This window comes from Lampris incognitus, chromosome 18 (genome assembly GCF_029633865.1).
Source record: "Lampris incognitus isolate fLamInc1 chromosome 18, fLamInc1.hap2, whole genome shotgun sequence".
NCBI lineage: Eukaryota > Metazoa > Chordata > Actinopteri > Lampriformes > Lampridae > Lampris > Lampris incognitus.
Window position 1 is genome coordinate 15,051,582 of NC_079228.1, and position 24,664 is coordinate 15,076,245.

At 48.7% G+C, this 24,664-nt stretch overlaps 1 protein-coding gene across 3 annotated transcripts in view; it reads right to left on the reverse strand.

Moving 5' to 3' along the window:
- Positions 1 to 24,664, reverse strand: part of elmo1 (engulfment and cell motility 1 (ced-12 homolog, C. elegans)) — a 132,190-nt gene that overhangs the window by 93,741 nt on the left and 13,785 nt on the right. The window contains exon 1 of one of the 3 annotated variants that reach the window (XM_056298188.1): positions 11,105 to 11,250. The exons of 1 other annotated variant lie outside the window; for it this stretch is intronic. The gene's annotated coding sequence lies outside the window, so the exon portion shown is untranslated. Of the gene's footprint in view, positions 1 to 10,882; positions 10,953 to 11,104; positions 11,251 to 24,664 lie in introns of those variants that run through there. One more of the 3 variants, XM_056298189.1, reaches the window with a different exon arrangement.

The window sequence follows — 24,664 nt, forward strand, 5'->3', positions numbered from 1 at the left end:
CGCTAATCTAACAAAGGTAACAAGGCCTACAAAGCGTGAAATCTAACAAAAAGAACTGAAAATAAATATTTAAACGGTCCCAAACAACGCCCGGAACTTAAAAACTACTAGCGCGACCATGCTACGGTTTTAAACTCTATATCCTGTCAAGATAAATAAATGCAGCAATACATATTGTAACGGTTTCAGCGAGTGGGCCATCACAGGAGCTGCCGCGACCGGGACGCGAACCCGTAACGTCCGCGCCGCGGGAGACATCGCTGACCGCTCAACTAGCGTCCGACCCGTTAGCTAAAGGCCAACGTGTCTACTTATCCATGCACGTTACACTATGTTCGTATGCATGTTAAGAAACGACTGACACCAAAATTTAAATTTTAACAACTTTAATGCTATTTTTCAAACAATTTAAAAATCGCTGCTGTCCAATGCCTGTAAATACTGCAACACGGTTTAGACTATTACTCTGCACTGGAGGACGCTAGTGTGTTTCTAGGAAAGGGCGTTTGATTCCGTCAGTCCCATTTTTTCTATATGATGCAACTGACTTTCTTTATTTTTATTCAGACCCTATTTCAAGCGATATGTACAGTATAGCACAGTTAAACTGTCCTTTGGCACCACCCCTAGATTTAACATCTCCAAAGGAATAAGACAAGCAGCCCCGCTGCCCCCTTTCTTTTTGTGTTAGTTACACAGCTGATGACATTACATATTAATAAAGACCTTTTCAAAGGAATGAAAATATCAGACACAGAGATCAAATATACCCAGCTGGCGGATGATGCAATTTTTCTATGAGGGAGGGATGAGAAAAGCTGTAGACTGCTTTGCTGCTTGTTCTGAGGTATCAGCTCTGACTATAAATATTAAAAACCATGAGCTGTCTGCACTGAAAGAAAAACCCAGTCAGTTAAACTAAGTAGTAGGTATTCAGATTAAAGACCAAGTGACATGCCTATCTGTTGGGCATTAAGATCTGCTAAAACCAAATAGCAAGAACAGACCTACATTTAAATCCCTAATAGATAAAATACAAAATAATTGAACATGTGGTTGGTGAGAGACTTGTCACTCAGAGGTCATATTCTTTCACCTAAAACGCACGGTTTAACGTGTTTGGTTTATTCTGCTTTGGTATTAGGGGCTCCTAAATCTTTTGTCAAGAAAGTTGACAGCTTCCTATTTCAGTTTATTTGGAAAATTAAGATCCATTATGTGCTTGATTGTGACTCATCCAACACAATATTTAAGGTCACCTGGCATACCTGGAAGAACGACATCCTAAACAAAACAAGCTTTGGTACCTCATCGCAAACAATTTTTGAAACATTGGTGGGATATAATTCCCTCTTTAATATGATTTGGACAAGCAGTTCAGATTATGGATGGATGGATGGATAAACAAAGTACCTGTCATGTTCTCCATTATCCATAGGCAGGCCCTCATATCTGGGCTTCTCATCTACTGACATTATTTATTACCCCATAAAAACCTTTTTTTTTTCTTTTTGGATTTTTCCCCCTTTTTCCTCCCCAATTTTACTTGGCCAATTACCCCACTCTTCCAAGCCGTCCCAAGTTCCCCTTCCCCTGCGAACAGCCGCCCTGACCGACCAGAGGAGGCGCTAGTGCAACGACCAGGACACACACCCACATCCGGCTTCCCACCTGCAGACACAGTCAGTCGTGTCTGTAGGGGCGCCCAACCAAGCCGGAGGTAGCACGGGGATTAAACCCGGTGATCCCCATGTTGGTAGGCAACGGAATAGACCGCCACGCCACCCGGACGCCCTTTTGTGTTTTTGTTCTTTTCATTGTCCCCTGCTGAAGTTTGTAATTTCGTTTTTTGAAGTTTAAGTTTAAGTTGTCTTTGTATTGTTCTCCTGAATAGGATTTAAGTGAAGTGTGGGGAGGGGGGGGCAGTGAAATGGCATGCTGACGGAGGACGAGGAGGAAGGTGGGAGCTTTACTGTCATGTAAATCAACCACACTGGTCAAGCTCATAAATACACCCCCCCCCTTCTCAGAAGGTGTTGAGGAATGCAAAGTCTGCAACCTATGTGTACCTCGCAGATGCAAGAGACCCCCAGGACGAATAAAACGGTGTCCCCCACCCATCCTCTCACTGACCCTACCTCTCCATCCATTTTCATAATCACCCTCCTCTACCAATTGTCTCACTTACCAGTAGCCTATCTAAAAATCACAACTGAAGCATAATGTGTAAGTGAAATGTACATATCCTCGTTCAAGTGATAAATCCACTTCTGAGTGCTGAATTTATATGCCCTCTCGTGTTTTCATGATATAGTGCAGGCAGGGAAGTTCGCAGAAGCTCACTTTCAACCACATATCTGATTCTGACCGCCTATAATACAGGAACCAATTAACCCAATCCTTGTTGCGCGGACATATTAAAGCAAGTGGTTGTTACTGGTGATTTTAGGATTCACTGTGTGAAAGGGCGTCCCGGTAGCATAGCGGTCTATTCCGTTGCCATCGGACACAGGGATTGCCGGTTCGAATTCCTGTGTTACCTCTGGCTTGGTCGGGCGTCCCTACAGACACAATTGGCTGTGTCTGTGGCTGGGAAGCCGGTTGTGGTTATATGTCCTGGGTTCTGTACTAGCACCGCCTCTGGTTGGTCGGGGCGCCTGTTCGGGGGAACTGGGGGGAATAGCGTGATCCTTCCAAGTGCTACGTCCCCCTGGCGAAACTCTTCACTGTCAGGTGAAAAGAAGCGGCTGGTGACTCCACATGTATCGGAGGAGGCATGTGGTAGTCTGCAGCCCTCCCCGGACTGGCAGAGGGGGTGGAGCAGAGCTCGGAAGAGTGGGGTAATTGGTCGGGTACAATTGGAGGAGAAAAAGGGGGACCCCACCACCACCACAAAGGATTCACTGTGTGCACCCTAGTCTAGATGTAAGGGGTATGTGGACAGTGGCAGGGGTGGTAGGACGGCCCAGATGCGGTGCGACGGAAAAGTTCCCTTATTTTCCAACCCCGGTGTTGACAGGTGTGGCTTACACCCCGTCTGAAGTGATGTGGGGGTTCTCCAAACTGTTAGGCGGTGGTGTAGCAGCACACGGTAGCCAGTAAGCATTTAAATCTTATCTGGAAAAGAGCTGTCCTCAGCAGGTCACAGTCCAGAGCGTCCCCTAAGCCCCCCATTTCCACCGGATATATGAGAGAGAGAGGGGGGGGGGGGGAGCAGGGAAGCCTCAGGCAGACTCATAAGTGAGATGTGAATTCTTGAAACGTCTCTGCGGTCCGCCGCTCTTTTCAAGAACACGCATGCCCAGCACCTGAGCGCCGTAGACTCTCCTAATCCTCCTGTACGAGTTCAAAAAACACACTTGTATTCCACCTAATACACACACACACACACACACACACACGGATGCATACGTGCACGCGCGCGTGCACACGCGCACACATGTCGCAGTAAATAAACACACACACAGCAAACACTCAAAACCCGACACACACCTCACAAACAGGCACCAACAGGCGGTCAAGTCCGTCTTGTTTGAGGGACCCTGACAGAGACGTGTCACCGAGACCCAGACACGAGTCTCCCAGCCCAAACAAAGCTGGGCGGGAGGGGGGGGGGTTATACAATGTCTGACTCTTTTATTTCCCCCGATGGAAGGGTCTGGAAAGGGTTCTTAACAAACTCCACCTCTAAAGTCGAAGTTACAGAAGGGTGTAAAGATCTCCGAATCCGAGTGTGTAAGGCATCAATAATTCACCTTTTTCACTCTGTCTGGGTGGCTGGGATAAGCCCGGCTCTCGTGGAGAAGCCTCTTTACATATTTAATCCCCATATTTAATGCATTAGGATGGGCTAAGGCTAATTCCTGAGAGACAACTAGTACATAGAATAGCGTGTTTGCCCTATAGGTGTGTGTCTGTATACGTGCGTGTGCGTGTGCACGTTTATGCTCGATGACCGTGTACAAAATTTCACTCTTTGCATCCGTGTGTGTGTGTGTGGGGGGGGGGGGGGACATGCGCTCATTCAAAAACAGTAGTGCGTTATGTGTCTGGCCTGGTGCGCGCGTGTGTGTGTGTGTGTGTGAGTCACCCCATAATAATCCACACAGCCTTTATTCAAGGACCTGTTGCCATGGCAGCGGCTGCATCAATAGCCGGCGAGGTAGCCGCATCTTTCTTTCCGAAGCGAATAGCATCATACTCAAGTCACGTTTGTTTGTCACAACTCTCCGAAAAATGAGTCACGCCCGCCGCTCAGCGCCGAACCCGCTCCATTCGGCGAAATGAGACGCGCACGTGAGGACCGGAAGGATTGCGTCACACACACACAAAAAAACGATGAGGACCATCTACACAACCCGAGTGTTGTTCAATGCGTGCAGCTGTGCATCTCTCTCTCTCTCTCTCACGCCTTTATTTCACCTCAAGATAAAATTGGGTTTTTGTTCTCCGCTCCGGGGGAGGCAGGCCAGAGTGGGCGGCGGCGAGGGGATGGAGGTGGACAGAAAAACAAGTTCAGAGAGAGAGAGAGAGAGAGAGAGAGAGAGAGAGAGAGAGAGAGAGAGAGAGAGAGAGAGAGAGAGAGATGAAAATATGAACAAAGATGTAAACGTCGGGCTGGGAACAAGCTGTCAGTTTCACCGTGGGCAGACAGGCTAAGCGCATCCCTCCGCACCTCCCTGTACTCATGCCTGCCTCCATTCATCCGTCCCTCCGTCCACTCATCAGTGCTTGTTGGGCCCTGGTTTGCACAGCGGGGCTGTTTATGTGTGGCAGCTGCCCCCCCCCCCGGCTCTTTATACCCAAGAGCCTGCACGGCTCCAAACAAAACAAGCAAAAATTAAACGAGGGAAAAATCTTTCTTCTTCTTCCTACTTTATTAGCCCCCCTGGGGCAGATCTTCCTCTGCATTTAACCCATCCTATCTGTGTAGCTGTTTCTGGTTTGTCTCGCCATGCCTTGCTCAGGGGCAAGGGCAGGAGTATTAACCCTAACGTACATGTCTTTTTGATGGTGGGGGAAACCGGAGCACCCGGAGAAACCCCACCGCAGACACGGGGAGAGAACATGCAAACTCCACACAGAAATTACCTGGGATGACCCCCCCAAGGTTGGACAACCCCGGGGTTCGAACCCGGGACCTTCTTGTCGTGAGGCGACAGTGCTAACTACTGGGCCCAGAAACATCACATTTGCACAGGATTTTTGTATGTGTGAGAAAGTGGGAGATTGTGTGTCTGTCTATGTGATCGATTCTGTTGTACTGTGCCCACAGTAGGGTGGGGGTCCTCAGTAATGGCTCTCCATCACAGCAGGTGTGGCACACATGACAGGAACCCGTCAGCCAGGCTGTCAGGGGCCTTCAGCTCGGGGGGATTTCTTCAAATTGTGTGCGCGTGCACATGTTGTGGTAGTGCTAAATGTATTTTATGGCGTCACAGTGTTTTCGAAACTGACCAAGGGTTTGCCTCTAGGTGTGTCAGTGTGTGTGTGTGTGTGTGTTTGTGGGCGGGGGTTCATTTGATTAAGTGTGTGTTCTCGTCAACCTGTCATCTACTTCTGAGAACTGTGGCTGACTCAGAGATATGGGCAGCCTTGAGGATCACTGAATAGCCGGAAACACACACACACACACACACACACACACACACACACACACACACACACACACACACACACACACACACACACACACACACACACACACAGTCACTTGGTTTGAACATGTTTTGCCCAGTTTCAGCAGAGTAACCAGAGGACAGGCTGGTCATCTGGTTCTGCGGAGTCTTGCTGCACAGCCAGATAGAAGACCCACTCTACTGTGTGCATGTGTGTGTGTACTTTAGTGTGTGTGTACGTGCTTCAGTGTGTGTGTGTTTTAGTTTGTGTGTTTTTGTGTGTGTGTGTGTGTGCTTCGGTGTGTGTGCTTCAGTGTATGTGTATATGTGTGTGTGCGTGCGCTTCAGTGTATGCCTCAGTGTGTGTACTTTAGTGTGTGTGTGCATGCTTCAGTGTGTGTGTTTTAGTGTGTGTGTGTGCTTCGGTGTGTGCGTGTGTGTGCTTTAGTGTGTGTGTGTGTGTGCTTTAGTGTGTGTGTGTGTGTGTGCTTCAGTGTATGTGTGTGTATGTGTGTGTGTGCGCTTTAGTGTGTGTGCTTCAATGTGTGTATGTGTGCTTTAGTGTATGTGTGTGCTTTAGTGTGTGTGCGTCAATGTGTGTGTGTGTGCTTTAGTGTGTGTGTGTGTGCTTCGGTGTGCGCGCTTTAGTGTGTGTGTTTTAGCGTGTGTGTGTGTGTGCTTTAGTGTGTGTGTGTGTGTGTGTGTGTGTGTGCTTCAGTGTATGTGTGTGTGTGCGCTTTAGTGTGTGTGCTTCAATGTGTGTGTGTATGTGTGCTTTAGTGTATGTGTGTGCGTCAATGTGTGTGTGTGTGTGTGCGTGTGTGTGCGTGTGTGCATGTCTATAAATTCTGTGTGTATGTGTGTGCTTCAGTGTGTGTGTGCGTGCTTAAATGTGTGTGTGTGTGTGTGTGTGTGTCTATAAATTCTATGTGTATGTGTATGCTTCAGTGTGTGTGTGTGTGTGTGTGTGTGTGCATGTCTATAAATTCTGTGTGTGTCTGTGTGTGTGTGTGTGTGTGTGTGTGTGTGTGTGTTCATGAGCGCCCGGTGACTGTGTATCAGCTGCTGATCGTCTCTGTGTCTGTCTCCATCATCTCGTGCTGTAAATGAAGCCTGGTTACTGAGCTTCCTGTCAAACCTCATCAAGCCAAACATCTGATATGCTGCAACCTGGGTGTGTGTGTGTGTGTGTGTGTGTGTGTGTGTGTGTGTGTGTGTGTGTGTGTGTGTGTGTGTATGTGTGTGTGTGTGTGTGTGATTTTATGTGTATATGTGTTTCACTCGGACGGGGTGAAGCGACAGCCTGAAGTCAAGCCAAGTCTATTTGTACAGCCCTAAATCACACCTACAGGCTCAGAGGGCTTCGGGCTCACGTCATAATGTCCAAAAACTGGTAAATGGAGTCAAAGAGCAGTGAAGAGCTGATCCCATTACACTCTGCTCCATTTCAAACCGATGACTGTAGAAGATACCCGACAAATTATACAAGTCATTTATCAAAATTATGACCCGCCTTCCACGTGCCCCTGCTCCCTCGCTCTCCTTTCCATCTGAACCCCCTCTCTCCGAGCATTCATCTTCTCTTCTGTACTCATCCCTTTCATCCCCGCTCTGCTTTCACCCTCCTACTCATCCCCCTCTTCCTCACCTCCCTTTCATCCCCTCATCAATCTCCTCACCTCTCCTCCCTCGCCTGACAACTCCATTTTTAGAATCCAAGACCAGATCGCATTGCAGATTATGAACAAAAAGGTAGGGGGGGGGCGCGCACACACACACACACACACACACAAACACACACACACACACACACACACACACACACACACACACACACACACACACACACACACTTAATCTGACTTCAAATGCTCGCCCACCTGCCGGTAATGGGAGATGTCGCGTGTCATCGGGTCACATGACCCAGGTGGGCCATAAATCTCGAAGATTATACGCAAGAGGGTGCAAACTAATAAAAACCTCTTGCCACGACAATAACCTCATCCCCATCACCACCACCTCACCCCCCACCCCACCCCCTCACCCCACCCCCGCCCACGTGTGGCAAGCTGATCCGCTGCCAGAGCACAGAACCAGGAAATAAAATCCATCAATAAAGAGGCCAATGGAGGGTAAGAAGAGAGGACAGAGGGATGGAGAGGGGGGGACTGCGATTTGTTTTGAACAGCAGAAAAGTAGCAGGGTCCACCTCAATAATTCATGGAGGGTAATGTGAGAGGACGTGCCCTCTACTGAGGGACGGAGGGAGAGAGAGAGACAGATAGACAGAGGAGAGAGAGACAGAGACAGAGGGAGGGACAGAGAGAGACAGACAGATAGACAGAGGAGAGAGAGAGAGACAGAGACAGAGAGAGGAGAGAGAGACAGCAAGAGAGACAGCAAGAGAGAAACAAACAGAGACATATAGAGAGAGCGACCGAGAGAGAGAGAGACAGAGAGAGAGACAGGCAGAGAGAGGAGAGAGAGACAGACAGACAGAGAGATGAGAGAAAGAGACAGACCGAAAGAGAGAGAGAGATAGAGAGAGACACAGATAGAGAGGAGAGAGACACACAGAGAGAGATACACAGAGAAACAGACAGCGAGAAAGAGAGAGACAGAGACAGAGAGAGAGACAGATAAAGAGAGAGAGAGCTGCCACTCTGGGTATCAAGAGGAACATGATCTAAGAAAAGCACTTCCTTTCCTTTCTTGCCAGCTCCCTCTGGCACCTTCCAGTAGGGGTGGGGGGTGGGGGGGCATTACTGGTAAGAGGGAACATGAAGCAGCACATTTTCACTGCCAATGTCAGCGTGACCACCCAGAGAACACCCCCCCTCCGAACTCCAAACTTCGCCCGCACACAAACACATTAGCAAGCAAAGTTTGAGACTCACAACCCATGTGGAGCATGCTCACAACAAAGCAAAGCAAGAGGCGGGGTCTATTTTTTGTTTTGCTATAACCACCCACCCCCCCGCCCCTGTTACATCAGCCTTTGTTTATACAGTCAAACCATCACCAAACAGCCACATCAGCAGGGAAAACATGTCGCACAAAACAAAAACCCGCAGCTGACGATCAATCAATCCATCAACGCGGACAGATGGGCAAAAAAACAACAACAACAAAACAAAACAACAAAACAGAAGAACAAAAGAACAAAACGTATTTGTTCCCAGCACGGTTGCGTGAGGCTAGAGTCACTCTGACAGGTCTCTCTTCCTCTTCCTCTTCCTCCCTGCAGCACTGTTCCTCTTCAACTTTTCATAGCTGTCTGGATAGCCTCTGGTGTGCATACCGCATATAGGCTGCTTAACTTCTTTTCCTTGTGTGTGTGTGTGTGTGTGTGTGTGTGTGTGTGTGTGTGTGTGTGTGTGTGTGTGGTAAGATTTGTGTGTGCACAACAAAAACCTGTGCGGACATCTGAGTCGTTGTGCATCTGTTGTGGCCACGGCTGCACCAACCTACGTGCTGGGAGGATTTCAAAAGGACCCCCCCCCTCCTCCTTTTAGCCCTTCATGCAACACCTCCGCCGCAGGGGCCTGCCTTATGTGCCAGTCCACAAAAAAGAAAAAGAAGGGAAAAAAAAGAGCACTGTCCTTCATTTGAAACACAGAGACAAGAGGCCACCGACACAGTGCCGCCGGCCGAGAGTCGTTGTGTTACTCTGAGCCAAGAGCCTTCACGTGCACCCACCAGCCACGCTATGGTGGGCTCTTGTTACGCCCCCGAGCAGCGGTGTGGGTGTCAGAATCCACACTCAACTGCACACACACACACACACACACATCACATGCAGACACAGTTGTGCAGCATGCTTGAGTGGGCCCGTATTCCACACCCTTTTTGGAGCACATGCCATGATCCCCCCCCACCCCCGCCGCTCCGCCGCTGTGCAGAGTTCATCTGAAATATTCACTCCCACAAAACACACCAGTCGCCACAAGGAGACCCTGACAGAGCAGGTTCATCGGTCTGGAGATCCTTATCTGGCCTTGGTTCTCTGTCCACATGCAGCCCGCCCCCCCCCCCCGGCACCTTCCTCGTAGGAAAGGCCCACGAGGCAGCGAGGGGCCACAAGACAAAAGGCTGACAAAACAGCAGAGAGAAAAATAGGGGAGGGAAGGGAGGGTGGTGCAGGGGTGGCGGGGGGGGTATTAAAGAAATATGGCAGAGAGGTAAACAAAGGGCAGAACTGTCATGCTGTAAGATCAAGCAGCATGTTTTGATGTTCAACTATTTAAGACCCCCCGGCCCCGCCCCCGCCCCCCCCAGCCTATGCATGCAATGACCTGTTTCATGACGGACTCCGATATATCTTCCTCCTTTCCCCACTCAGCTGACCGGCTTCAAGTTGGAGGCCGGACAGACGATGCATGCTGCGACCATCTCAAAGCCCCGCTTGCCCCCCCTCCCCCGTGTATGTGAGGCTAGCTGGGCTGGTGTGCGACCCACTGCATCGTAACAAGGCCCTTTGTTTCACAGTAACTGCCCCACTTCTTGCTCTACCCATGTGTCCAGGATATCCTGTCAAATGGCTGGTGCCAGTAGCTTGCAACAGTTTTCGACAGCAGTTAACAGCCTGCGAAACAAGCGCGGCGTCACAGTGCACCTAGCTCTTACTTCTGAAACCACACAGGACTACACGCAGTGTCGCCGTGAGCTAAGCGGGTGTGTTTCTAGCGAGTAAATATACACAAACACACACGAGAGCAAAAAGTAGATTGGAGAATTGATAAAACTGCTGAGCAAGGTACGGGCCTATACACAAACTAGTGTGTTGTGAGGGGAGCGGGCCTGAAGGAAACAAGTGACCCAGGAACGAATAGAGACATTCACGACACTCGCAGAACCAAACCCTGGACTTGGTCTGACAGATGCGGTGAACAGTAAAGAAAAGATAAGTCGGAGGCAAATATCCTCTTGAGCGCACAAACGCCTGCGTTGGAAACGTCATAGTGTCAAATCCCCTTGCCGCACAGCACCGATGAGAGAGAAGAGTCCTGACACATCAGCTGCGGAGATATATCATTTCCCGATAAGCGTTTCTAAGTGTTACTCCGGCGACGCCATTTCCTCCGCACCGAGCCACAAGATGCTGAATGATCTGACAAAAACAGAGCCGCAACAATGCCGAGAGGAAGCCGCTTCTCTTCAGCTTGAGTCTCGGGCTGAATCCGGCGCAAGATCTCCTCCCGTCCAACCCGCGGCACGACAGCAACAATGCTTCTGGAAGGAGCCGAGCTGCACCGCAAACTTACCAGAACGTGCGCTGTTTCGGCCTGCAAACATCTAACCGTGACGTCCATGTCCACTGAAGACACATGGGAGACGACACAGAGAGAGAGAGAGAGAGAGAGAGAGAGAGAGAGAGAGAGAGAGAGAGAGACTAGCCCAGTACATATGAGAGCCACACCCTGAGGCCTACTGCATCCTGCCACTGCCTACAGAGACAGAAAAGAAAGGAAGAGATGGGGACTCACCGGAAACCTTGAGAACAGACGGGCCCTGTTGTTTCCCTCCCTCCCTCGCCCCCGACTTCAACCTGCTTCCTGAGGAAAAGAACCAAAAAAACAGATGAAACTGGACGGAGAGGGCGAGCTCTTTTTCAAGGTGACTCCACTGTGGCCGGCCGCCTCGCAGCTCAACAGCCGACAAGTCGCTGGCTTCATAAACCCCTGACAAGGACCTCACGCCAGTTCATGCATTACAGAGCGACGGCGTAAGACACACACACACACACACACACACACACACACACACACACAAACACACACACAGGAGGAGGAAATAGGCGTTTGTCTAGAAAAGAGGAAACAGGTCTGTCGCAGCTCAAAAAAAAGCGGCAAAACTTAAACGCTGACTGAAAGTAAGCGGAGGAAACGGGGGCCAAGGCTGCTGACTCAGACGTAGTACACATTTAGAATCAATACGGCATCCCTAAAGCTAAACACAACAACGACACAATTTGGGTATCTGGTGAAATAAATGTTGATGGGGAAACAATTGGTGGGCAAAATCTCGCTCACATTCATGTCGTCCATAGGTGGCACCATCTTTCAGGGGTATAGGGTCAAGATGGCATCTGGATCTTGTCACATCCTGATGCACAACTGCACAATTTTGGTATCCGAATTGATATCATGAATAAAGGTTACCTCAGATTTCTCACAAAACGAGGTCTGAAATATGTGAGGGAGTATTACTGAAACTAGTCCCACTGCAGACTGCCACATGCCTCCTCCGATACATGTGGAGTCCGCCAGCCGCTTCTTTTCACCTGACAGTGAGGAGTTTCGCCAGGGGGACGTAGCGTGTGGGAGGCTCACCCCCCCAGTTCCCCCTCCCCCCTGAACAGGCGCCCCGACCGACCAGAGGAGGCGCTAGTGCAGCGACCAGGACACATACCCACATCCAGCTTCGCACCCGCAGAGACGGCCAATTGTGTCTGTAGGGATGCCCGCCCAAGCCGGTGGTAACACGGAGATTCGAACCGGCGATCCCCGTGTTGGTAGGCAACGGAATAGATTGCCACACCGCCAGGACGCCCACCCCCCAAGATTACTGAAAGACTGAAATAACAGAGACAGAGCTCTGTGAATGCGAGAAAGGGCTCAGAGGACGGCTAATAACACTTTCTATATTGCCCAGCACAACCTTCAACACACACACAAAAAGAAAAGCCGTTGCACTACTACCTTGTCAGGTCAGTATAATACCACCTATTGCTATTGAGGATATGTACTGGATTGAAGCGATGCAAGGACAACTCCAATTAAGCCTGTCGACTTCACTCTATACTGCTCAAACCCACGCAGGGACTTATTGAATACCTTCTTCTGACAACAATGATTACCGTTCACATCATGGCAGAAATCCCAGGTGTTCAAGATGCTGATAAACAACACACCACCAGCAAACAGTAAGAGAACAATATCTTTACACACCCAAACAGAAAATTCAAAAGACTATTTTTATGAATCAGATTTTGACAGAGACGAGTTGCAGTTCATCAAATGTCTTCTGTAACTGTGATGTGATTTGGACGTCGCCGAGTAACCAAGTCGAGTTCGATGAGGTCACTGGTGTTGCCGTTCTGGAGAACCAATTACACAACCAACACCACACGCGGTTTCACTTCCATGCCGGGGTTCACCCTTGTCACCGATGATGCAGCGAGGTCACAAAAACAGTGGACACTGGAAATGTGACTCAAGAGAGTTAAATGGACAAAAGAACATGGTCAGCTCAAACCTCACATGTCCAAGCGAATGCTCATTTTAGTGCTGGGGATGACATCTTCATTTGGACAGAGTTTGAGCACGTACGGCCATCTTTGCAACGGACACACAAAACAGATGTTCACCCCACCCGCCTCGTGAACTCAAAACATCCTTGACTCTGCGCTCTGACTCACTGACTCCAAAAAAGCATCTGGACCAGGCAGCATTAATGTTTTACTAACCGAAACTCGTAACTACTTGGGGTAGAAAACTCAACACCGTTAACGGCACGGGCCAAAATGTAAGAGGAAAGCAAAAAAATACCAAATCCCTATTTTGAGTTTCGATCCATCCCTGGCCACTCACAGCAAAACTGAGGAGTTAAGACACGGGTGGTGCTTAGGCTGAGCTCACTTCTGCTACCCAGTGAACCAGCTTGTATTATCACATCCAAAATTCAGAGCCATGGAGACATGGGAAGGGAAAAAAGTTTAGGAGATGATAAGACATTGTGAGATATTAAGGTAGCCCGACTATCACTGCTGGCAACACTGCAGTGAGTCCCTTCAACACTTCCAAGAATCTGTAATCTTGACATCCGGTTGTCATGCAATCCTCGAATCGCAGTCAAAATCGGCAGAGCTCCACTCTATACTCTGCTCTTCTCAAGTCCATTAAGTCGACCCCTTCCCACACCAGGGACACATGAAATAACAAAAACAAGTTTTATACACCTCCAGCCAAGACTACAACAACTCCCCGCCATCTGGATTACCAAAAGTCACTCTATTCAAGCCTCTACTGCTCATTCAGAATGCTAGAGACAAGTTAGTTTGCACATACAAGTAATTTCATTAGCGTGCTGCACACATAGATCACACTGAGCACTATAGGTTATGAAAAGTGTGGTAAGACGAGACAAACATCACGTGTCACCCATTTCCTGCACTCCTTCCTCACCTGCCTGTGGCGACTTGCATCACATTGAAAGCTATGGTACTGGCGCACATGCAGGTCTGCTAGAGAAGTTGCACCACCAAACCTCCAATCTGTGGTCTGGCCCTCCATCTCTTAGCATTGTGCCTTTCACTCTGTTACTAACCCCCACCCACCTGCATTTTACCCCCTCCCCTGCAGTGACCCCTCTCCCTCCTGGCTCCTCACTACTAGCCATGAGAGCAGGGCTTCTCCCTATGCTGTCGTAACTTCTGAATTTAGCTCTTCAAAAAATACTATATGTTCCCCACTGCGACTCGGTCACATCACAATCTCCCTTAGCAATCATCTCTGCTTGCCGTCTTTTTAGAAATGAGAAAAACAATTTTATTGTCCTGGATAAGATCACCAATTTGATAACAACTGATCTGAAGTGTAAAACGTAAACCAAAGGGCTGACAGTTCCCTCTGTCAGCCCTTTGGTTTACATGTACATTGGTTTACATTTTAAGTAAGACAGGTGTTGAGTCTGTTTAATTTACTGAGTTTGATCCCATTTCTCACTTTCTGGAGAATTTAATGAAAGTGCACATTCCCAAAAGAGCTTGTAGAACTCGTTGTCAGGCAAAGACAGATCGGCACCACCTCAGAGAATCATCTATTATTCAATATCAGGTCCAAATGTATTCCAGTTTGAATGGGAAAAAAAAACTTTAGCAGTCATCATTAAATCTTAATAGGTATGATCCACATAGAAACATTCATCAGTGGGTCTTGATGCATGCTCAATAATGTAGGTAAGAAAATCAAAGAAGGTTGCATCAGTTCATCTGGATACAACCTTTATTGACAGATCTGTCAATAAACATTGTATCCAGATGAACTGATTCAACCGTCTTTGATTTCAATAGTGGGTTTTCATTAGTATGCCATCCAAAGCATTAAATTAGGATATGTCAGTATTGTAGTACCTGCTATTGCCTATATAGGCAGCAATGTGTCATGGAGTGTCAACAGTTTGCAGATTTTCCTCCTGATCAGTCACCATACCAGGTGATCACACTGTCAAATCTTCAGCCAAAGAGGACAGGCTCATCAGCCTAGTCAAAGAAAACTATGGCTCATTATTACATTTCCTCCTTTGGCCTTTTTTTTTTTTAACAGAGAGCTTGTGATTAGCTGCCTAGCTAACATATAACATCCGAGTGTGAAATGAATAAACAAATGGAGAGACTTTACCTTAGTACTGTCTAATTGGTTTGTTCATATCCCACTGACAACCCCCAGAGGGAAAGGGCTGAACATGGGTACGCTAACCAACTAGCTACTCGACTGGGTCACTTTAACAACTATACTGAGACGGCTTTACAACCTGAGTTTTGGACCAAAAGATGGGTTATACTGACCTAGGATTGTACTAAGGGAACATTCACATATTTTCAACCTTATCCCTGTCTGGCTAATGGATGGATGGATCTCTGTCTACCTGCGACAGCAATAGCACTTGAAAGACACCTGCAGTTCTTCCCGATCGTTTCTGTATCTCTGGGGCGTCAGTGGAAAATAGGGTTTTTTTCCATTTTCAAATAGTTTGAGTTTTTATGTAGTTTTTCTGGCCGCCAAGTGACGTATCGTGACGTCATTTGGCAGCCATAAAAACTACAGCCTAGCAGGGTTTCTAATACCCTGATGTACTCTAAACACCCTGTTCATCCTCCTTCTCTCAGCTAAGCAACACTTCCATCCATCCACCCATCCATCATCCAAGCCGCTTATCCCAATTGGGGTCGCGGGAGGGTGGAGCTTATCCCAGCAGTCATTGGGCGGAAGGCGGGGAGACATCCTGGACCGACACACACACTTAGGGCCAATTTCGCATGGCCGATTCACCTGCAACGTTTCCCATTAAGTTAGTATGCAGCAATGCATTATGGTACATGTAGGCGCTGTGGGAAAGTCTCTGAGGCTGTTTACACCGGGTATTAACATGCGTCGTGGGTGATCCGATCACAGGTGGTAGCGGTACTTCAGTTCACACTCGGCATTAGAATGCGTCTCCACGTGCGTCTCGAGTGACCACATGTGATCGGATCTCATTTCCCCGCTAAATACGCAAATAAACACGTACGTCACTGTGGTGGGGAGTGTGGTTTAGTCTCGGCTACAAGTGGGGAGAGGGGGCGTGGCTCGCCTGAGAGCAGCACATCAGCCCGTCCGAGTGAAAGAATGAAAGATATTATTAAAATAAAGCCTGTGTTAATCACCTAAAACCGTCATCTGAAGCCCTCCCCGTGGCACAGGCGTGTCACAGTCACATACTAAATAAACACGTAAACACAAACACAAACCTAAGGGGAGAGGAGTCGAAGCAACAGACATTTAACAATATGGCATCCTCGTCCACATGAGCATCATTTCAATGTGGCGTCAATTAGTATGACGTATTTCACATCTGTAAATCATTACTGTCAATTACTCTACCAAAATGTTATCATACAAAATTTGAAGTGGGTTAAAGAAATAAATCATCCCATATCTCAACTACACTTCTTTTTTTTAATTTCCATTCCCATTTCTTGTGAAGCACAACAGGATTTTAAAAAAATGCTGTATAAATAAATATTATTCTGATGATGATGATGATGTAGAGCTGTCTGACAGCCTCCAGACACCTGAGCTGATAAATTGCATTTAAGAAATAGTCCATTGTGGGCAACTAGTTTCACATTAAAACAATGGCATGTGTGTGGGGGGGGGGGGCGTCCGGGTAGCGTAGCGGTCTATTGCATTGCCTACCAACATGGGGTTCGCTGGTTCGAGTCCACGTATTGCCTCCGGCTTGGTCGGGCGTCCCTGCAGACACAAATGGCCGTGTTTGCGGGTGGGAAGCCAGATGTGGGTATGTGTTCTGGTCACTGTACTAGCGCCTCCTCGAGTTGGTGGGGGCACCTATTCGGGGGGGGGGATAACGTGATCCTCCCACGTGCTACGTTCCCCTGGCGAAACTCCTCACTTTCAAGTGAAAAGAAGCGGCTGGCGACTCCACATGCATCGGAGAAGGTATGTGGTAGTCTGCAGCAACCGGAACTGCTCAGAAGACTGGGGTAATTAGCCGGATAAAATTACGGAGAAATGGGGGGGGGGTAAATAAATTACAGACCAGGTAAAACTACACTAAACCAAGAGGAGGCTTTGGTAGGCAGAAGATGTAATGTCACATCTCTACGGGAGTCAGCCATCCAAGTTTGAAAACGACGATACAGGAAGGGATAAAAGATTCATCATCGCAGCTTTTCATTGTCGGTTATCCTCACTTTATGGTGATATTTCAACTTGGAACTGTTAAATGCCGTTCTCCGTTGCTTTTGAGCTCTATTCTGAGAAAACCGTCTGTGCACCTTTCTAATACCCCGAAATCAAAATGTAGAAACCGGCGCCGCGTGCTCCAGAGAGTTACCTAGGTGACTTCCACACACACTGTCCATTTTTGCTCCGCTGCCTTGCTAACTGAAACACAACAGGCACCGTGGTCTGTCCAAACACAATCTCTTTACTCTTTCGGTTTAAAAATAACATGCCCCCCCCACCCCCAACCCATTTACATAACTCAATATCAGTCAACATCAAGGTCAGCAGTGGGAGCTCCAAAACAGAGAAGGAGAGCACAATTAGGTGTTTATCCTGAGAGCTTTTCCACTGCCACTTATAGGAAGTGAGAGAGCAGCAGAGAGAGAGAGAGAGAGAGAGAGAGAGAGAGAGAGAGAGAGAGAGAGAGCAGGAGGGGGGGGGAGTGTTGAAATTTAGAACAGCTTTTTAGCAAGAAACAAACTTTAAAACACCTATTTTTTTCTTACAATATTGAAAAGTCAATAAATGAACAAAAAAAAGGGTTAATTTCCATAACAGAACCCCAGATCGATTCCAAGCTGGAGTGAGAGACAGACAGACAGACAAACTGAGAAAGAGAGACAAGGAGAGACAGACAGACAGACAGACAGACAGACAGACAGACAGACAGAGAAAGAGAGAAAGACAGACCGACAAAGAGAGAGATAGACAGAGAGAGAGTGAGAGAGACAGAAACAGAGACAGAGAGCGGGGAGGGAGCGAGAGTGAGCAAGAGAGACAAAGAGAGAGAGACAGTGAGAGAGAGCGGGACAGTGAGAGAGAGACAGACCGAGAGAGAGCGAGTGCGAGAGAGAGAGTGAGAGAGACAATGAGAGACAGAGAGAGAGAGAGAGTGAGAGAGACAACGAGAGACAGGGAGAGACAGAGAGAGAGTGAGAGAGAGAGAGTGAGAGAGACAGAGAGAGAGTGAGAGAGACAACGAGAGACAGGGAGAGAGAGAGACAGAGAGAGACAGAGAGAGAGAGAGAGAGTGAGAGAGACAACGAGAGAGAGAGAGAGAGAGAGAGAGAGAGAGAGAGAGAGAGAGAGAGAGAGCACGCCCACAGGCTCAGTGAGTCACTGACAGTGTGACCTTCTGCTCTTGGGCTTCACAGCTTATGGCCCAACTATCTGTCTCTCTCATGCGCTATATATATATATATATATATATATATATATATATATATATACACACACGGGGGAACTTATGTTATGAAATAATGCGCAAGGCAGTCTTACTTCTGCTTTTCTTACAGCCACAGAAAACATTTACATAGCGGGGAACGTCTAAAGAACACACGCTGCTGTAAAGCCCCTTGAGGCCAATCTGTAATTCGTGATATCGGGCTACACAAATAAAATAAAATTGACTTGACTACGCCGAGACCAACCGACACACTATAACTGTATACCTTTAATCAGAAATACATGTAAAATGAATGTATGTGGGAGGCTGCATGGGTGTAAGGTGATAGGACTTGTATGGAATAGATTTCAGGGACACAACCACAGATTTTGTACTTAATTAACAGGACATGAATACACCTTGGAGGTCAAAATTCCAGTAAGAAGAAGAAAAAAAATTACAGAAAAAGGAAAAAGAAGTCCGTCTCGATTCCTCCACAGGATTCAACAACTCATTCTGACCCCCAAAAGAAGGCTTTTCTGGACCTTAAATCAAATTCCAAGGCTGATAACGGTGGTTTCCATACCCCCAAATTACGCTGGCTTAACCATGGAGAGACATGTGGGTTGTGGAGATAGACATGGCTGCTATGCTGAAGTCTCCGGAGCGGTTGTGTTGGCTGGAGGCTCTCGGGGTCTTTGGGGGTAGTCAGCATACCGCTCGGTGATGTATTCAGACAACACTGGGAAGAGGATCGGAGATGCTTGGTGAGTAGACCAGGACCAGGAGAGCGGCTGCCAAAACAGCCAACACCGCAGAGCGCTGCGGGTCTGGATCCAATCACCATGTGGACAGCGGACGGGATTCAACCAACTATTTACCGCGGTATGCATCCATATTCCAACATGATAATGACAAAGGGGTATTTTGTTCACTGACAGTATGTGAGACTATGGTGACAGAGGCTAGTTTTACCCGGCTGATGATGTGTCAGTGTTGCAACAGTAGACACAAATTTCTACTGTCGTCTGCTGTATTTACCCATTTCTGACTGTGGTAATATGAAGCCAGGTTAACTGACTGTATAAATACATCTGATGATTCAAACATTGTACGTTTTCTGACAAAGTCTTATATATTCACAGATCCTGATTGGGCTTGAGCTGTAACCGAACCAGGGCTGCCAATTTTGAGGAAAAATGTATACAACAAAACTAAGTAAATAAATCTCAGTATTGGCTGTGGCAGATTCCAAATTACAAGAGGTTACACATTTCTTTGGTTTGAAAGGGTTTTTGGACTTAATTCATTTTGTTTGAGATGAGTAAATCCAGAACTTTAGCATTTACACACACTCATAAACACTCCCCGCCCCCCCCTTTTCTCCCCAATTGTATCCCGCCAATCACTCTTCCGAGCTGTCCCGGTTGCTGCTCCACCTCCTCTGCTGATCCGGGGGGGGGGGGGGGGACTGCAGACTACCACATGCCTCCTCCGATACATGTGGAGTCGCCAGCCGCTTCTTTTCAACTGACAGTGAGGAGTTTCGCCAGGGGGACGTAGCGCATGGGAGGGTCACATTATTCCCCCCTCTCCCCCAAACAGGCGCCCCGACCGACTAGCGTAGGCACTAGTGCAGCGACCAAGACAAATGCCCACATCCGGCTTCCCACCCGCAGACACGGCCAATTGCGTCTGCAGGGACGCCCGACCAAGCCGGAGGTAGCATGGGGACTCGAACCGGCGGTCTTCGTGTTGGTAGGCAACGGAATAGACCGCTAAGCTACCCGGACGCCGCCCCCATAAGCACTTTTTAAAAGAAGTTAATTTAGAAAAGGCTTACATACGCACACACACACACACACACACACACACACACACACATATATATATATATTTATATATATTTAAATCACCAGTGCAAATATGCAGAAAAAGTATTTTTGCCACATCTCTGATGAACATGCAGTGATACTTGTAGGACTCCTCTGCTCATAGGTCCCCATGTTGTATATGCACATATAGTCCACAACCTCCTGAGCTTGGACCTTCCAACACCATAATTCAGGACACACAACAGCGACGGGATGTGACATGAAAGAGAAGCGATAACAGAGAAATCTATTTCCCCGTGGGATCTTGAAAGGTGACATCATCAAAAGTAAAGCGGGCGGGCCCCTCGCTTGACAACATGCAGCGCTAAGCGAGCCGGCCCACCGAGGCAGACTCAAAAGAGACTTGGAAACACAACAAAAGCATGCCTTCTTTTCAGATTTCATTATGCGGAAGAAACACCATCACATAATTCTTCAAAAGCACGGGTGGGGGCACGCGGGGTGGAGGGGTGGGGGTGGACAAGGAATGTTTAAATGGCGACTTGAATGACCAGCACTTCTCCCTCGCCTCAAAGGCCAAGACACCCTGAAAATGAGAGTTTATGCGTCTGTTTTGTCAATGTGTGTGTGCATGTGAGAGAACGCATGTGTGCATGTGTGCGCGCAAGTGAGAGAAAGCATGTGTGCAAGTTTGCATGTGTGTGTCAGAGAGAATGCATGTGTGCAAGTTTGCGTGTGGGTTCGAATGAGTGTGTATGTGAGAGAGAGAGAGAGAGAAAGCATGTGTGCAAGTTTGTATGTGTGTGTGTGTCAGAGAAAGCATGTGTGCAAGTTTGCATGTGTGTGTTTGTGCGCGCATGAGTGTGTGTGTGTGAGAGAGAGAGAAAACGTGTGCAAGTTTGCATGCGTGTGTGTGTGTGTGTGTGTGTGTGTGTGTGTGTGTGAGAGAGAGAAAGCATGTGTGCAAGTTTGCATGTGTGTGTGTGCGCATGGGCGTGTGTGTGTGTGTGTGTGTGTGTGTGAGAGAGAGAGAGAGAAAGCATGTGTGCAAGTTTGTATGTGTGTGTGCATGTGTCAGAGAGAAAGCATGTGTGCAATTTTGCGTGAGTGTGTGTGTGTGTGTGGAGGAGAGGAGGTGGGTGGGAACCACACAAAGAAAAAAAACCTGCCAGGTCACATGACCCAAGTGGAGATGAATGGGGCTTTTTGGTTGGTGCGAGGAGGAAGTCATGGGAACACGTCTGTAGTTCCATTTTCCCAAGTGAGAGAGAGAGAGAGAATGAGTGTGTGTGTGTGTGTGGGGGGGGGGGGGTATAGGTACGTGGAGGTGGGAGGCGTTGGGAGCATCAGGAGGGACCAGCGGAGCGTTTTCCATTCAGAAGCAAAAAATACGCCTCCATCATCAAGTGACCTTGACTACTCCAGCAGAACAGCCAGCGCATCGCTCCAGCTCCCTTCCACTTTGAGTGGGCGGATTTCTGAGAAGGCGAGCAGCAAAATAAACATTTTTAACTGGCCTAGTCTTCCATACAAAAAAAAAAAAAAACACACCGACACGGTTCAGGTTATGAAACAAGGCCTCCATTGAAAAACAAGCAGCAAGTAATCATATAAACAACTCCCATTTTGCCAGTAAGCCCGTGAAAGACGAGAGCAAAATCAATACCGCGTCCCCAATATGGCCTTTTATTCGGCGCTGTGGCCGATAGCCTGGCTCGCACAACCAGTCGAAAGTATATGGGAGGGGTGGGGGGTCACTGCTAAAGCAACAGGCAGGGAACCAAAAGTTTGTTTAAAATATACAAAATAAACTGTTCGGCCAGTTCCACCAATACGCTTTCAATGGCGTTACACGAGGCTGCGAGCATGCAAGCACGCGGGGCATTTCATCACCCAGGGACTAACTCTTTCCCCCAAGCCTGACTGAATAATGACTCAATCTTCATGAATAACACAACTAAGAGGACAGTTAACCACCATGCCTGTTGGTAGGCCCATACCGGCACCGGTTCTTCAGGACGGCGGTTTCCAAGTTGACCGTCTCCTGAGTTAGAAACGACCAAATCAATAAAATGCGAGCGATCGCGCTCCCTCGGAACACTAAATTTACACCCTAGACCAGGGGAAAAAACCAAACCGCGGGTCGGTTATTCCAGTTTATCATACTACCACGGTGGTTTTTCGGTCCCGGCTGACCCAAATGCGGCTGTTGCGGAGTTGCCGCTAAACCGGACCGTCACCACCGATGCGTAAGACGGTGCTGACGAGGTGCACCGGAGCTGTGTGCGGATCGAAACGCGGCCCGCTAACGGGGAAGTCGGCGGCACGTGAAAATCCCCACTGAAACCCACAGCGGCAAGAGTCCCCGGCTCTCCCGTCTACCCGATATTGTGTGCAGCAGCCAGAACAAAAGCGGCGGGGATTATGCAAGAACAATACTGTAAGGTTTAGGCTTAGCTTCACTCGTTTAGGAGGGGGGGGGGGGGAGGAAACACACCGAGAGCCAGAAAAGAAGCGAGTCCTCCTCCGCCCGAGAGAGAATGGGCAAACAAAGTCATTATCAAAATTGCTAGGCTTCATGAGTCATTGTGTGCATCTTGTACCCCCCCCTACCGAAAAAAAAACACTACCCAACACAAAAACAAGCCTCCCTTCAAACCGAGGGCACACAAATGGAGGGAGTGTGACACATTCGGCAAGTGTTGTCTCGGAGCAGCATATCGTGGCAACCATGATGGCTGTGAATGCAGTCTCGATGGAGTACTAAGCTAAAAGGCCAGCGGTACTTTAATGACTAGAGAGCCCCCCCCCCACCCCCCGATACTGCTCTGCTACATTACAGGAGCTTAACTCCCGAGCGAGGGACAGTTAAAATGCACTCCATCAGCTTTAATAGGATGTGAAAGACCGGGTCGTCACAGGTCAGGGAATTTCCACGGAAGATGACTGCCGGACCATTAAGGCCAATCGCGGTTCTGCTCAGCAGTTTAGACAAACATACACAGGCAGGATGGCTTAGAAACTGGATCGTGAGGGGGGTATAGTCGACACGGCGGTCACTCGGGGTCGAGTATGACCGTCCCCCTTCTGGGTCCCTCGGGGGCCTTCAGGTAGGCGTAGAGGCCGATCCTGGAGCCGCATAACTGGAGGACGTCTGCGCGTGACAGCTTCGTTGTTGTTTTTTTTATCCCCCCCCCCCCTTCTCCTCAATTGTATCCGGCCAATTACCCCACTCTTCCGAGCTGTCCCGGTCGCTGCTCCACCCCCTCTGCCGATCCCAGGAGGGCTGCAGACTACCACATGCCTCCTCCGATACATGTGGAGTCACCAGCCGCTTCTTTTCACTTGACCGTGAAGAGCTCGCCAGGGGGATATAGCGCGTGGGAGGATCACGCCACTCCTCCTAGTCCCCCCCCCCCCAAACAGGCACCCCGACCGGACCAGGACACACACCCACATCCGGCTTTCCACCCGCAGACATGGCCAACTGTGTCTGTTGAAAGCCCGACCAAGCTGGAGGTAACACAGGGGATTCGATCCCATGATCCCCGTGTTGGTAGGCAACGAAATAGACCGCCACACTACCCGGACGCCCATGCGTGACAGCTTTTTACATGGAGTGGCTGATACGCCTGCAGCCACCACCTGGTCCTTGGCAGGGGGTGGCCAGAGTCCAATGGCATGGAGAAGACGACTGGGACCACCCTCTGTTGCAGCCTTCATCCGCCTTCACTGCCGCCGTGACCTGGAGACATCCTTCCACCAGTCCTGCCATTGAGGTCTTTGTTGGATCGCGCTTCCTCTGGACCCCCCCCCCCCCCCCCCGACCTACCTGCCTTGGGGTGACCCTACCAGGAACCAAACTCCGGATGGCATAGCTCTTGGGATCATTGGTACATGCAAGCTTCTCCACCACGGCAAGGTGGTGATCCAAGAGAAGACACATAGTCGACACACACACGCATGCACACACACACACACACACACACACACACACACACACACACACCGATTTTCCCATGGCATTGCTTGTTTCTGGAGGACATGACATGGCACGGTATCCTCCACAGTGCAAACAAACTGCATTACAACAGAATCAATAAAGGCTAACCCGGCCTTGCAGGAGTCTTTGCCGCTCTCCATACGAGCACAAGTTGCTCCTGCAGCTCGGGGGGTGTTTTACATTTCGCTGACATACCTCTCATTAAAGGCTTTACCGAGTATGTGACATTTCCCAGCAACTGCTAAATGTGTCGTGCGGCGAAGCTTCACAATGCACGACGGCGCTACAAACGCCGAGAGGCACCGGCCGGGGCTCGTCTCTCAGTGGGAATACGGTCTTGTTATTGTCCCCGCTCGGCCCAGACAGCCCGCGCTACGCATCACCGTCTCCACTCAGGTGTGTAATAACCAAAAAGGTCATTTCATCATCATAGCATCATAACTCAAAAAAAAAACCCAAAGCCGTTACCGGCTTTTTTTTTTTTTTACAAGGCTGTCAATGTGTCTAGACTTACTAACTTGCTCCCACAGTCA